The sequence below is a fragment of the Stegodyphus dumicola genome, chromosome 3 (assembly GCF_044657685.1).
Source record: "Stegodyphus dumicola isolate Sdum_Otavi_A_Nest chromosome 3, ASM4465768v1".
In the NCBI taxonomy this organism is placed as follows: Eukaryota; Metazoa; Arthropoda; class Arachnida; order Araneae; family Eresidae; genus Stegodyphus; species Stegodyphus dumicola.
The window spans coordinates 229724802-229741378 of NC_140770.1; positions in this window are offsets into that span (position 1 = coordinate 229724802).

Sequence of the window (16577 nt, forward strand, 5' to 3'; positions counted from 1 at the left end):
ATTACAGTTTTAAGTAATATTTGAACAAATTGTTTGAATTGTTTTTCCAATATCTAGTTAAATAATATAATAATGATAAGCAGATACAAAGTTTTTTCCAGTCATAAAATAAAAACAGAAAGTTATTCCAGCCGTGGAAAGAAAAAGAATTAGAATAAAAATCGCAGAGCTACTATAATGAACTAATGTGTTTTCTATGATTCTTATGCATACCCCATACGAGTCTCTATTAATCACATGATGAGAAATGTCTCTGAAGGGCAGTTCCAGTTTCTCAGTAAGTATAAGTTCGAGTTATTGAGCCAAAAAAATGTGGAATAGTTTTATATCTTCTATAATTATACGTGGTAGGTTTGTTGGTAAAAAATTGGAGTGTGTTTGTGGGATAATGACAGCGGATGATATAACCTGAAACTAACTGCACATTAGTCAGAATTTTTTGTTGAGATTAGACATTGTCATCCATTATGAAGTAATTCTACTCTCATCATTTTAGCTCTCATCTTCGTATCGGGGAGCAGTTCAACCTGGCAATACTCATCTGGCAATAAAATATTGGGAATATGGATATTGATGCGAGTCAGAAATATCACTTCCCTGGTATTAGAAATTCATTAATTTGGTATCTTGTCACTTGCCCTCTTCGCTTGAAGCAGAATTTAAATTCTTTCGTTAATAAACGCAACATATCAGAAAATTCTAATTTCATTATTCAGTTCAAATTCCAAATTACTTTTATCGTGAATGACTAAGAAAGTGTATATAAGTGACTAAGGAAGATATAAGATATATATCTTCATGTCGATTACTGGTAATCATATTTGTATTAAGACTGGAAAAGTTAATTTATAGCGAGTGAAAAGCGTTAATGTTCCATTGGTTTGCTTACATATACATCTAAAGGTTTACCTTAGAAATTATACACATAGATTGGCATTTTCGCTTGAAATTGCTTAAATACTAGCACGCAAACTCAAGCTCAAGTTAAAAATCTAACATAAACTTTACCAGCCAAGACTTGTACAATAATTCAACTAAAAATAGAAGTAAACATTCTTTTTGATGCATTTTTGATGTGCTAAGCTGTGATTACAACTACAAAAATCATCACAAATCTGCAACGCACTTTGGAACGGCAATGGAAACTAGCTAACCTTCAGATATTTACAGAGCTTCTAATACTTATAAAGTTGCATTAAGCCAAATCTTTTGTAGGTGGTAATTCATTTTCTTCACCAGTTTCAGCAGCAAGATGGCAGAACTCCGTAATGATTTCCACTGAGTTCACGGATAGGATTACACCCTGGTTTTAAATTACTCCGCTAGCCTTAAAAGTTGTACAAGCAGCTAGTCTGTGCAAGTATCGTGACGACACAAGAAGCATAGGAAAGAAAAAACATATAAAGGTAACAGTGGCGTAGCTAAGATTCCAGCGCCCGGGGACAACTGAAGAATTTGCGCCCCTTTCTGTGTACCAAGAATGGAAAAAATTTCATTCAAAAATTTCATAGCATCAATTTGGCGCCGCCTGGATGCTGCGCACGGGGACATATGTCCCCCCTTGCCCCACCCTAGCTACGCCACTGTAATTAACAGTCCGCAAAATCATACATGTCACAAAATTAATCTGGACTTTCAGGAAAAACGGATCATGCTCAGCTCTCTCTGTGATGTTTAAGTACAATAACATAAAGCTATATGTTTACGTTTTGCAGATCTGAATCGTTTCATTGCGATTATCCAAAAGATATTTATCAAATTGCTGTGAAAGGTTTTTGAGTTTTTACTATTAGAACAATTGTATTTCTCTTTGTATTATTATAGGTGTCGTCAGAAATGTAACGTCACCGTCTATGAATATCTGCAACATTCAGTTAAGAGGCAACTTCCATTAACGTGTGAATTTAACAAAGTCGAGCAGATGTTCTCAGTATAAGAAGCGCTACGAAGCTAAAAATTTGGACATATGTTAATTATAAAAACAAGTGCTAGGCTGAATATGCTAAGTTTAAAAAATGTATTTAATGTGTTGAAACGCTATATCGAAACCAAGCGGCTTTTGGCGTTTCATAATTGTCGAATGTAGACAAGCATTTTAATGGAGCTGGTGGATGTTAAGAATACTAGTGCCTGAATTCCGCATTAACCAAACTAAATTCATCTTAACAGATGCAGTTAAACAGTAGTATTTAATGGACGCATTACTATCAGTATAGCATTCGAAGTATCTTAACAAGGCTTTAATTATTTTTGTTAGTGTAATTCACATGATGTGTCAAATGGATTACCACTTTTGTTTAACCCTTAATGCTTAGTAGACATTATATTTACATACAGCATTAATTTTTCATTTGTGTGTTTCAACGAACACATTTGTTCAGTGAAGTGTTAGTACAACAAGAAAATTCGGCAGATTTTATTCTGGTTACTCGCAGTGGTTCATGGACAGCATCTTGAGACTGCATTTTAATGTAAAATATGAAGATAATATGAAAGAAAAGTAAACATTCTATCATATGATCATCGTTCTTATATTTCAATACCTCTGTTATAATCTGGAATCTGAAGTTTAATATCAGTTGCTGAGCAGGGTATCTGTCGTATGAATATCGTTATTCTGAAATGCACAGTCATCACAGTTTCCTTATCTGGAATACATAAATCATAATATTCAGTGAAGGTTATCTTGTTATCCCTATATGTTATTATTGTGAGAAAAAGTTGATGTTCTAAAATTTTTTAGGAACTTTCAAAGTAATACAATGATAAATTTTTTTAAAATTAGAAACGGAAGAGTACCAAGGCTTAAATTTGCATTTTTATGTTACTATCTATAAAGTAGAGAAGAGCTTCAAGAGCAGGAGCAAGAGAAAAACACTATGATGTTTCATACTTTGAAAGTACCAATAGAGTATAGGAAAAAAATGAAAATAGTGAAACCGTCTCCTGATATTTCTATTCTTTATCCTGACTTGCTATTCTTCATAAAATGTAAACCACTGTGGATATTAGTTTTAAATAACAGATAATCAGCTGATGTGCAAAAATAAAACAAAATAAATGGATTTTTATTTAAAACTCACAAAAATTTTAGCTGAAAAGAATGATTTAATTGGATAAATGTGATAAAAATCCGCTTAGGCTTAATTACGAGACAGATCTCACAGTATAGTCTACAATCTTTTCTATCGCTCCGTAGAAACGTTTGGAAAGTCAATGAACTTTCTAAGCAGGACTTACTGAGAAACTCTTATCCACCTCCCTAGAGCGATTTATGAATATGTAACAGAACTGAAGATTTGTATGCTTATTAGATGACAAAGATTTTGAAATTTTCTTTCTCCCAAACTGCAACAATAGCAGCATCAAAGCGTATTAAAATAAATACTTTACTTGCTAAAAATATAGTAAGTCGAAGGTATTAAATTCAACTCTGATATTATTGAGTCCACTAATGATTTGAAAATCTGTCCTTTTTCAATTTAAAATTCTTACGTTTTCCTCCTAAAACACGCTTTTTGCGGACCTTATAGTTAAAACTTAAATGAAAGGTATTATAAACCCAGTACCCTCATCTAAATTATATTTATATTAGAATAGAGACTAATTTATGTATAAAGAAAATATTCGTGCATTTATCACCTATTCTACAATTAAAAAATGGCATTTTCATTTTGCACCAAATTTTGATGCTAGAGCTTTGGGAAGGAACATCACTAAAAAATCCTTTCAAAAGTTTCAATGTGGTGTGAGAAAAAATTCTTTTTATTTAGCAATTAGAAAAATAATTAATATCTATTAACAATGTCAACAATTACTTGCTTCTGGTAAATAACATACGGAGGGTACATAAATGCAAATTTTAGGAAGAGATGTAAAAGATATATGATATTAATGAGAAAATGTTTTGAAGTGTTTTTCAGTTGTATAGCTTCCTAATCAATGACAAGCATGAAAAAAGAAATTATTGAAGAGGTATGAGATATATTCATAACAATTGAATGAGAGTCTGCAATTGGCGAACTAGTAAAAGAATCTTGAAATAGTTAATGTATTTCTAAATCAAATAAAAAATATTTGCTAATGACACGAAAGGGGGCGTTTGGTAAAAGTGTAGTTCAATATTAAAGACTTCTTAGAAAAATGCTGTACTATTTCTAAAATATACTAGAATAAAATAACTGAGTTTCATTTTAGCATTTTGTGTGTACAAATAATTCCTACTTTTCTTAACTTTCTAATTCTTAAACGTTCGACTGCATAAAGCTACTTATGCATTATAAATCCTCAGGAATTTAAAAAAGAAAAATTTTACTTTTTTCTGCACTGGGTATAAAATACCAGTAATCGAATTATTTAGCTTCCAACAGAAAAGGGTTGTCTTATATTCATTATTCGTAACAAACACTAAATATATTAAATACAAATATATTAAATATACAAATATATTATTAAACCAAAATTATTTTGGAAAAATTAGATTCAAATTTAAAACAAATTGTCTTTCTGTAATATCTGGCTTAATTAACTGATCTAAAAATAGAAAGAAATTTTTACCCGAGAATGGCAATTACCAAGATAAATCACAAAAGAGGAAACAAGGAAAAAACGGCAAGAATTTGAACTAATAACAAGTACTAAAATTTTAAGGGTATTATTACCCCTCGAAGGAGTAAAATCCCTCTCAGATTCCATTAGTACTAAAAATTTTAAGAATTAAATTTAAGGAATAAAAATTTTGACTATGCCTTTCATTCAAATTCTGTTAAACAACATATCAGCAGACGCGCTGTTGAATAAAGAGGTGTAAATCAGTTTCTTGGCAGAAAATGTTTTTCCCAAGAATATTAAACGATACTGAGTACTTGCTGTTGAATGGACAAGAATTATTTCCGTCCAAGGCAAAGAGTGTCATTGTACACATTACATGTTTAGATGGAAAATGTAAACCACAAGATGCTGAAAAATTTTAACGCGCAGGTAATTCTGAGGATGGATTTTTTTTTTTAAAGATGACGGAAGCGAAAATTGATTTTCAGGAAGCCATAGTACAGCTGGATGTGAATCCACTGAAAGAAAAGTACCACAGCCTCGGCTTTGGATCTTATAAAGTTGAAATTGGAAGAAAAGCTGAAGCTGCATAAGTTGGTAACAGAATTTTCAACTATATTCGATCAGGCCCCTGGGTTAATTCAAGTGGTAAAATAGCCTCCCGTACGGAGCAAAGCTCTACCCTTATGATAAGCTAAAAAAGAAATAACTCAGAAGCATATTGAGTAATGTTAAAAATAAAGTTATTATTCGCATAAGTATCTCTTACACTAAAACAAGGTAGTACTATGCAGAAGGAAAAATAATTTCCCACCGAAGAATTTTTCGCAGTTGAATCAGCAGAATTTTCCGCAGAACGTTTCGCAGTTGATTATAAACAAGTAAGTAGCATAATAAAATATCCAGTTTAAACCAGTGTTAATCATTGAAGAAATTATTAAAAGATTACAGCCCCAAAATATAGGACGTCTCTATATCTCACCTCTGTATATTTTCAGATATATGCAAAACCAGAGGATGAGCCAAAAACGCGTATTAGAAAATCAGGCATTAATACCTGTCAGAGAATGTCGTTTGGTTTATGCGGAGCACTCGCCACATTTCAAAGGGACATGGATATTATTTAAGACCTGTCATCGTAAAAAGCACATTTATTGCAAGAAGAACATATTCAAGATTTATACGAAGTATTTTAGCTTCTAAGAGAAGCATAGTTCGAAATAAATGTGGTTAAGGGACTTCGTTACGTGGGCTATAGAATATCTCAGTAGAGGATCAAGACGGCAGATTAAGAACATATTGCAATAAAAAATTACTCTCCACCAAATGCAGCAGAAAATTTGGCCACAATTTGGGACTTGCGTTCCTAAAAAATCCTTTATAAAAGTCCTATAAAGAACTTTTATAAAAGATTTTCTCCGTGTAGCTGAACCTCTATTAAACTTAAAAAGAAAGAAAGCCAGGTTTACGTGGTCTGCCAAAGTAGCGTTCAACGTTCAAAAGGTTATAAGGTATTTATCCCGCCTTCCTAGCGTGCTTTCGAGGTGTAGTGGTCTGCATACTGGGCCGGTATTCCAGAGGCCCGTGGTTCGATTCCCGGCGAAGGCGATTGCATATTTTTCATCTCTCCTGCTTCCAAAAAATCCTAATGTCTCTACAGGTTATGAACGGTTTTAATTTAAGTGCTAGTATTGAAGTTCTCTCATGCAAATGAAAAATTAGAAATATCTGCAGGTGCATCAGATTTTGCGGTAGGAGCTGTGCTTATACAAGACTGTTGCCTATTTTAAACATTTAATCCAACTCAGAGAAATTATACCGCTACAGAAGTGGAAAAGTTAGCAATTCTTTTGGCGGTTTAGAAATTTTGAAATTATTTGGGAAGTCACCCATAAATATTTTTACGGATCATGTGGTCGTAGTTGGTTTTTATTTCGGGAAGAAATTTTCACCAAAGCTCGTAAGATAGACCCTTCAAGAATACAACTTAAACATATGCCCGGTAAAAAAGTATTGTTGTGGACGCTCTATCGAAAATATAATTAAATGACGAGGGAGAATGAAGTCAAATGTGCAATATTAATTTAAAGAATTTTGGATTCGCACGAAACAGTTATTACAGAGTTACGAACAAACCCGAAATTTAAAAGTGTTTATGCATATTTAAAAGGTCCTGGTCATTTCGAACACTAGGATATGACGGCCATTAGAAACATAGCTGAGGATTATGAGATTATTGACAATCTTTTGTGTTACTCCAAAATAACAAATTATAGTATTGAATTAAAACCGGTTATCCCAGCGAGTATTTAAAGATCATAGAAGCTACTCTATCCAAAGAATTAATAGAATAGCTCTAACAAACCCTTACACAAGTAGTGAAATAAATAAAAATATATATTTGCTCGCAATGGCGGATCAGTTTTCAAAGTGGGTAGAAATAAATCTCCTCGAAAGAGCTTCTGATAGAATTGTTGCAGGTTCGTTCCTAAATAAATTTATTTTAAAATATGTCCCTTAAAAGTAATTTGAGATAACAGACGTCAATTTGTTAGTCCATTCTTCGAGAACTTATGTTCAGTACTTTGCATACAGAATTTTAAGATGGTTTCTTATGGTACGTAATCTGACACTGCAGAAAGGGTAAATAGAAACATAGTTGAATTATAAGGTATTTCTCCCGCCTTCTGCAGTACTGGTCTGCAGGCTGGGCGCGTATTCCAGAGGTCCGTGGTTCGATTCCCGTCGAAGGCGTGCTCATATGTCATCTCTCCTGCTTTAAAAATAATCTAATGTCTCTACAGTGGCGCCGAACTAAAAATGGTGGTAGATGATGATTCTCTACCATCTGGATTTGGCGATTGGGCCCCCTAAAACCCCATTCGCCCTTTGAAAAGGGGAATATATAAGGTATTTATCCCGCCTTCTTAGCGTGCCTTCGTGTTATAGTGGTCTGCATGCTGGGCATGTATTCCAGAGGTCCGTGGTTCGATTCCTGGCGAAGACGTGCTCATATTTCAGCTCTCCTGCTTTAAAAATAACTTATGTCTCTACAAAATGAACTTCTATTTGCTTTGATAACGGCTAAACATGATATTACCGGGAAGACACCAGCTGAATTATTTCATGGCAGAAAGTTAATTATTTCCTTAGACAAGCTACTTTTTGTTAAATAGAAATTTGCGAAATTTAAGATATCAAACATCCGAAAACTAGTGGATGAAGCTGTAAAAAATGCAGTATGGCTAGAACAAATCAGAAATTTTATTATGACAAGTAAAATGGGAGATAAAGTTTTGAAAACAAATCATTTTCTTTCACGCACCTAGAAAGCAAAGCGGAGAAGTTTTGCAGTAAGTTCAAAGGACCACTTGCAAATGAGCGTATAAGGAAAACTGCGGTTTATTTAAAAGAACTAAATGTAGAAAGTTTTAAAACCAACGAATACAAGATAAAGTGCTATTACGAATGCACTGATATGCCCCCGCTTAAAGATGTTTTGCAGGAATCACGTAGCATGACCAACGGAGGGCCAGTCAGAAAGACCGCAGAATTACCTTCAACATCGGGAATGCAAGTTCTGCAAGGAAAAAGGAAGACGGTTGTAAATGGTGCATGAGACAGGAGAAGACCAAAAAGCGATAAGGTAAAAGGAAGCAAAGTCATTTATGAAGGGGTCCCAGACAACTGAAAAGAAAAGTCTCCAGGTTTCGGGAAGAAAGAAAATGATCCCGCAGACGCAGCGATCAACCAAGTAATCAGCAGTGCGCACGAGAAATCAGGGGCCGATAGAGGTTTTCGTGCCGATAAAGAAATCATGTGTCAATAGAAATGGGAAAATGTGAGGTTACTTAAAGCAGATTTGACGCGCCAAACGAGCGATGAAGAAAGAGTTACCACAGCAGTGTGTGTGTGTGTGTGTATTTAATTATGGCAAAGCACACTAGGGCTATCTGCCTAAGAGGAGGGATGCCTTCGTGGAGGACTTTCTAAGGGAAACTGGCTCGTATACACGTTACACATGGGGAAAACCACAAAAACACCCATGCAGCCAGCCCGTTCGCGGGATTCGAACCTCTGACCGAACTACCAGTGTTCAGCGACTTTACCGCTCGGCCGCTGGTGGGCAGTTACCACAGCAGAGAAGTTCCAAAAGACTCAGAGGCTGTTTCCGACAGCACAGTAACAGCCAGCTCAAGTGAAAATGTCCAAGGAAAATCATCGACCGCGAATTCAGGAGCAAGGTAGTTGCCGATGTTATAACACCATTCTATATGTTAGAACATATTATACATTGTACTAACATCTAGTCCAGGCATTCTATATGTTAGAACATATTATACATTGTACTAACATCTAGTCTAGGCATTTCAACACTTCAAACAAAATACATGATAAACTACAGAACAAGGGTGTATTATAAGATATTAGAAAGAATATTGAGTTCTGTTTAAAAATAATGCATAACTCTCCAAATAGTACAATGGGTGTAAACTAACTATTAAGAGAACAAGCTGATATAGTTAAGATAAAGATCAAACATGTATTTAGTAAGGAAACATAAATATCATTCTTGTCTCTTTCAAGCCAGGAATAAAATTTGAATTGGTTACACAATTCCTTCAAGAGTTGACGTTCAATTTTTACCAGATAAAGTGACGTACTTGTGTAAATGGAACCGTCAGTATAAAACACGATAGATGCTATGGATTCTGGAGACTCAGAAACAATCTAAAAATAATGAAAAAGCTTTTTAATAAGAAGAACAAATTCGAGATGATACTCTTCCATGGTCTGTTCTCAGACCGTCAATCGCTGCCATGGTTTCTCTTCGCTTTCTCATCTGGCTCAAAACACGAGTTATTAACACAATTACCAGAATTTCTTCTCTTTTTCTCGCTCTTCCTAACTTGCACACTTGGTCTTTGAATATTCAATACACACAAGAGCTGAAATACAATTATTAATTATAAACCATTTCCTAATGGAACCACACATGCTCATCTATATTTTGCTCATCTGCACGGTGTGGGAAGTTTCTGACAAAATTTCTGTCAAGAAAATAATTAATGTACCGTCTGTCTTCTTATTCTTTCCTTTACAGGTCAAGGGCCATAAGCAATAAAAAGGCTCCATTCTCAAAGCTAAGATTTTTTCTCAAAGCTATCGCTGTCGCTGAGCTCCTACCTAGAATTTGTTTACAATATTTTCTGCTTTCTCTAATTTTAGTTCCTCTGGCAAATTTAGTTCCTCTGGCTTTTCTCTTTAATTCGTAAAGACGAATAACTTCCTTAAAATCAGCCGCCTTCTGTTCGTGTCTTTAAGTGTCCACATAATTTAAAATTCTCTGGTATAAACTCTGAAGACCTTCTTGGCCATTTGCGAGGGAAAGAGCGACTAAGGACACTGTTGCAGACGGTGCTAGGTACGCCATGAAATACTATCTGTCTTGCAAGAAAGGAATGAAGTTCTTGGAAGCACTGACTGTAACAGAGCCTTCTTCAAATATACCACTCCGGACTTCTACAAACAAAAAAGCGCCTTTGATAAATGATGCACTCAGCCTGCACCAGATTGTCATATTTGGCTGATGGAATGGACTTTTAAATCGCATAGGTGCATCAAAGAGGCTTTCGAAAATACTAATAAAATTTATTTACAAGAATATGTAAGAAACTGAAATAAACTGAAGATACAGATACAGTATTAGGCATCTCTACTTTCCACGTACTACACCCTTAGAATCCAGCCTGCCACTAACTATTGAAACATACACGTACCCGCCTACCACTGGCTACTGGAACGTCACAGTACCCTCTAGCCGAATAGAGCGGGAAATACCTAACAAAGCGAAACATGCGCCTCGTCAGTTCACAGAAGGTTTGACAGCCTATAAGGTATTTTCCCCGCCTTCTTAGCATGCCTTCGTATTGTAGCGGTTAGCACGCTCGGCTCGTATTCGAGAGGTCCGTGGTTCGAGTCCCCGCGAGGGCACTGCTCATTTTTCAAGCCTCCTGCTTCGAAATAACATAATCTCTCTCAAAGCCTAATCGCATTTTTTTCCACCTGCTGGGAAATATAGATTGGAAATTCCTGACATCTCTCAAAATCTGTTTTGTTTTAGTTCTTGTATGTGCTGGGTGTTGTAAAGATTTATCTTAAGGATGATCCTGTGTTAATATCATACAATCCTATTCAAAATGTCAGTTCTCAGAAATCGTTAAAACGCCACTAGTCGGTGAAAAATATAGCTATTCTAACTATGAAATCTTTTGCTATTAAAAAATATCCCATCTCTTTCAAGTTTGTCAAAATCACATTTCGCTATTTGTTTACTTTTTTTAATTATTGAATTTTACTTTTCATTACTGTTTTTAAATTTGAGAAAAATATGTGTTCATTCAGATTAGGAGATTTTGTTGCAAAGTGTTATTTTGAAAATGCATAGTTTACATTTAAATTTTGATTTTGCGTGTTCATACCAATATGCGTTGCGTGTTCATATCACTTAAATGTGTAAGTGTATGAAATAATAAGTAAAGTAATGAAAAGATCTCGTCAGTAATTTCTATTTACATTTAAATTTTCGCCGACTATTTCAATATGTTTAAAAAATAAAATGGACTGATATCTGAGGGATACACCGAAGGTATTGAAGGATTAAACGACAAAAAGTTTCGTTTTCATTTAAAACGCATATTTAAAAAGGATACACGGTGGCTTTGCTTTCGAAAGCATTTTCAAAGCTTTGGTTTCAAAACTAAAGGAGATCTAATTCTACCTGTTATTTAACCAAAACATAGTTACAAAAATATAACTCATACTTTAATAGTAAAATTAATTTAAATAAATAATCAATACGAATTAATTACTAACATACTGTTACAAATAAGCTATCTGGTAAATACTATGCATACGAATGGTAGTTTATGACGTACATATCATTGAACAACTTGTCCCTTCCGATTTAGTTTTTCATTCTTCAAGATAGACAGGAAAAACATTAATCTGTAGAGACATTAGATACTTTTTCTGGAAGCAGGTACTATGCAGAAGGAAAAATAATTTCCCACCGACGAATTTTTCGCAGTTGAATCAGCAGAATTTTTCGCAGAACGTTTCGCAATTGATTATAAACAAGTAAATAACATAATAAAATATCCAGTTTAACCTTTTAAATTTTACTATAACTTCATAGATAATCGTCTTTATAGAAAAATATATTTATTTTTTTTTAAATAAAGAATATATTTTTCAAAGAGTCAACAATTTCCAGGCTCCGCTTTGAGAAACATTTCCTTTTTAAAAACTTAAAAGCTTCTCAGCTGTCAGAATTGTTGAAGGAATCTCGAAAGTCGTCTGGCAGACAGAAAGCAGACATCCGGCATAGGCTTACTTAAAAACCATCAATTAATGAATACCTTGATTACAGACCAACAAACATTTTCTAGAGTCGTTCTTAGAATAAAACTGTCTTGCAGAAATGATTAGCTTCCTTAAAGATGACAGATGAGAAATATTAAAGAAGACCTGCAAGTGATATAGACATAAATGTTAAAACAGTGATAAGCAGTTTGCAAGTAGTGTCGCTCTTGACTGCTACATTGCGATAACTTGCAGTGCTGTCACAGCGCAAGTTATAATTTAAAAAAATCATTAGTTAGATTGTTATTAAAAGAATGTCGAGGTTTGATAATGTGTCTACAGGTAACAAATTAAGCTTATTACGGTTATAGCTTCAATCAGAAAATATGAAATATCTTAATGTTTTGTGTTGAAACTCTTATAATGAATATTTTTCGTATGCACTCTCTAAGAAATTGTCCATCGGTGGGAAGTCAAAAGCTGAACAGAAGATCTTTCTCATGGCCTCAGTCTTCTACACAGCCAGTATGATGCGATGTATTTTAAAGATTTCAAACCTTTTTAAAACGTACCGAAATATTTAATTTCTATAATAGGCAGTAGTGACAACTGATATAAACTGGGCTACATGATGGATTCATAAGTTTTATTTCTCCTTGATTAATCCCAAGTCTATAAAAGGGTTGTTACCAGCATTCAAATTCATGTTAACTTTTATATAGAAAAATAAAACAACAGAAAATGTAATGTACTTATTTCGAGCTTCTCTTCAGATGGATGGAAACGACAAGTGTATATCTCGTAAGAAAAATTTACAAAAACGTTTCTCAATAGTTGGATAACCAAGTAGTTAAAGAAAATTATATGATAATCAACACAGTTTAAAAGAAAGCGTGTTGTTATATTAAGGATAATAGGTAACTCGTAGTGTCTAGAAACACTACATCAAATCAAAAGCAAAATAACGTTATAAAAACATTATTCAGTAAATGGTGCACAGCTAATCATTTAAAAGTATATTAATAAAATTTATTCCTTATCTCTTAAATTTTACATTGAACGAAAATGTTTCTTTACTATAACTGAAGATATGGCATTGATATCACAAATTATTATTACACACAACAGTTTTATTATTATTATTATTATTATTATTTGTGCTTCCTTTTTATGTATATCTTATTTTGAAATTAGATTTTTTACTGCACTACGCCAGCAAGTACTTATTATTCAAAACCTTCCTAGAATTAAGAAGAATATGACAAAATTTATGAAAAGTAAAATTCAAGCTTTTTGAATTCTATTATCTACAAAACATAATTAATGCACTTTAAATTTTTTTTAAAGATGACGAAAGATTATATTTCTCATCTGCAAGTCTTCTCGGCCATAACTAAATATCGAGTTGATTTCTTCTTCCATAAAAACTTCAAGATCACACACACACACACACACACACACACACACACATATATATATATATATATATGTACACTTTTCTACATGCTTACAGAATATTGTTATACACATATATACAGAGAGAATATTACAGAATATTATTATACACATATATATTTTTCTATATTCTTATAGAATATTGTTTGGTACAGCAATTCAGCTGCACATCATTGAATGAATTTAATGTAATTAGTAATTACATTCTTTAAAAGGCAGACTGCTTCGAATATTCAACTACTTACTGAGTCTTCGTGTATAATTTGTTTGGAATACAGGAGTTAAAAACTTTTGTACTAAATCCATCAGCTCGCGAAACACAACACGTGGAAAAATCTCAGAAACAGGTCATGATATTTTTATTGCTCGGTAACGGTTTTAAAATGACGCTTACTACACTATAATGACAGCTACTATATTATGCTAATTGATTTCTTAAGCAGCAAAGTTTAGAAATTTGAAAAAAAAAAAAATGAAAAACTTGGCTTTCTTAAGAAAAGGACGAATAATCTATGGATTAGTTTCAGAATTACAAAAATCTTTATACTGAGTGATCAATCATCTAATAATTTACACCAGTTTTTCTCAAAATGGAATAGAATGACTCCCTTCTGCCCGAAGGCAAAGCCGTCCTGAACTACTTTCGCGGAGGTGGACTATGCTAGCGGTCAACTATGTCATGTTCGAACCGTGATTAGCCTTATTAGACCACTACTTTCTCCCAGCGTTCCATACATCCCCCCTTCCACTTATTCCTACATAATACCAGGCGTCACTTTGAACAGAGGTTTACATTTTACGGTGAAGGTTTTCATTTGTCTTCGTCGATATTCTTCCCAGTTGTCCTGAATTACGACATGCTGTTTGACAATAGCTGATAAGCAAAGCTTGAATAGAATATGTAGGAATTTAATTTTTAGCTTTATATAGATTTCTCAAAAAAATGCTTATTAAGGTTTTTCAAAGAAGATTGTAACTGTTTCAGTCTTATTCAAAAAACTTTTGGGAACAGAGTTAAATTAGTGTATTTTTTAAATTTATTAATAAGAATTTATGTATAATAATGCCTATGCAAATATACCTGTTCTTTTCAATCTGTGTATTCGATTATAAATTCAAAGAATTATATATCATGATAACACTGCTTTTTTCACAAAACGTTTAACAACATTCATAGTAACTAATTCAATACAACATTGAACAACTTGATTGTTAATGGAAGTCTGGGAAAGCTTAACCCATTTTCGCTTCTTGCTATTTATAATTGACGGATCTTTGCGATAACTCATAATGTATATGTCAGCTATCTTCGTCTCCTCTTCTAATATTTTTAGAGAATATTTTCAGGGCTGTAAGGTTCGTGACTATAAATACAGATTTAAAGTATTCTGAAGTTCGTCTGATGCATAATATATGAATCGAAGCGAAAAGGTTTTCCAGATTTTTACTAAGATTGATGTGTCTGACTGGGCCGCTTGACAGATTATGTGGATGTGGAATTTGTTGTCAAATTACATAAAGTGCCTTGTTATTAGCCCAAGTAGGCTGTTTCTCTAGAAACGGGATTCTCTAGAAACGGGATCTCTAGAAACAGGTTGAATAAATATAAAACTATGATTATAACACCAAATAAAGGGCTGTATCACTTTTCAAATTGTTGCCACCAAATATTATCGCCTTGTATTATTTCTTAAGAAACTGAAAAAAAAAATAAAGAATCTCCATGTCTGTATGCGTGCTCCTCATATTGCAAAAAATATAATGGTACCTAGAGTCTTCAAATTTTGAGCAATGTAGTCATCAACCTGAACATGTGCACCTGGAGTACCAAATTTTGAATTTCGAAAATTATATTTCACATTTTGCAAAACCTTAATGAATTTTTGATTACCAAAGTCAGCGATTTGAAAGCGAGTAATGGCAACACTGTACAGAATAAAAATTTTTATCTCCAGCCCACGAGACTATGTATCGGAAGTTCTAAAGATATGCTATTTTGTGATTATGATTTTGAATTGAATTTTATATGCCGTAATTGCGAAGAAAGTGATATTTAATAAATAAAGTTATCAGACAAAACGTTAATAATAACAAGAGAGAAAAAAGTACAAACAAAAGAAAACTGGACATTGATATGAGGAACTTAGAAAAGATTGAAGAAAACATAAAAATGTATGCCGACACTTAACACCGCTTCAGATATGCCATAATTCTAAACATAAGCTACTATACTGCTTTTAAAACTTTTGTAATTTTGCACTTATATTGAATATGGCGTAAGTTCAGAGAAAGTGATGCTTAATAATAAGGCTAAAAAGACAAAAATAAATGATTTAGCAGGAGTGAGTGCAACAGCAGACTGGTAGATTGCGTAAAATACCTTAAGAAATCCCTTTGAACTATCATGGAACTAAACTAGAAGAGAAACATGCTAATGTGACAATCAAAATCGTAAAAACAACCTTGTATTTAGCGTAAGTATATTGAAACACTCAATCGATTTCGAGGGCAGCTAAAGGTCCCTCCTCATCAGGAGAAAGAAATACCTAGAAAGAAGAAAATAAAGGGGAAGGAGTCTCAGAAACACGTGGTCCTTATCAGCACTGCACGTGGTTATAACTGGATTTTTAGTCAGAGTTGCACTGGCCGCCTACTTTTACTGAGCCAGGCTATCTGATCAAGCATAAAGGACAAGAAAAATTAGCGAAGTTAAAAATAGGAAGCTAGGGGCAAATGCACCTTCACGCTCAAAATCTGATTATTGAAGTTCAGATTGAAGTTCATTGAATCTGATTATTGAAATCATTATTATTTGAAGTTCAGATTTTGAGCGTGAAGGTGCATTTGCCCCTCGATCCCTATTTTTAACTTCGCTAATTTTTCTTGTCCTTTATGCTTGATCAGATAGCCTGGCTCAGTAAAAGTAGGCGGCCAGTGCAACTCTGGTTAACCACGTGCAGTGCTGATAAGGACCACGTGTTTCTGAGACTCCTTCCCCTTTATTTTCTTCTTTCTAGGTATTTCTTTCTCCTGATGAGGAGGGACCTTTAGCTGCCCTCGAAATCGATTGAGTGTTTCAATATACTTACGCTAAATACAAGGTTGTTTTTACGATTTTGATTATCATGGAACTATCGTATCCTTTAGGGTATTTTTAATATAGTATTACTCTGTTATGTTTTTCGATGATTTGAATGTCATCATAA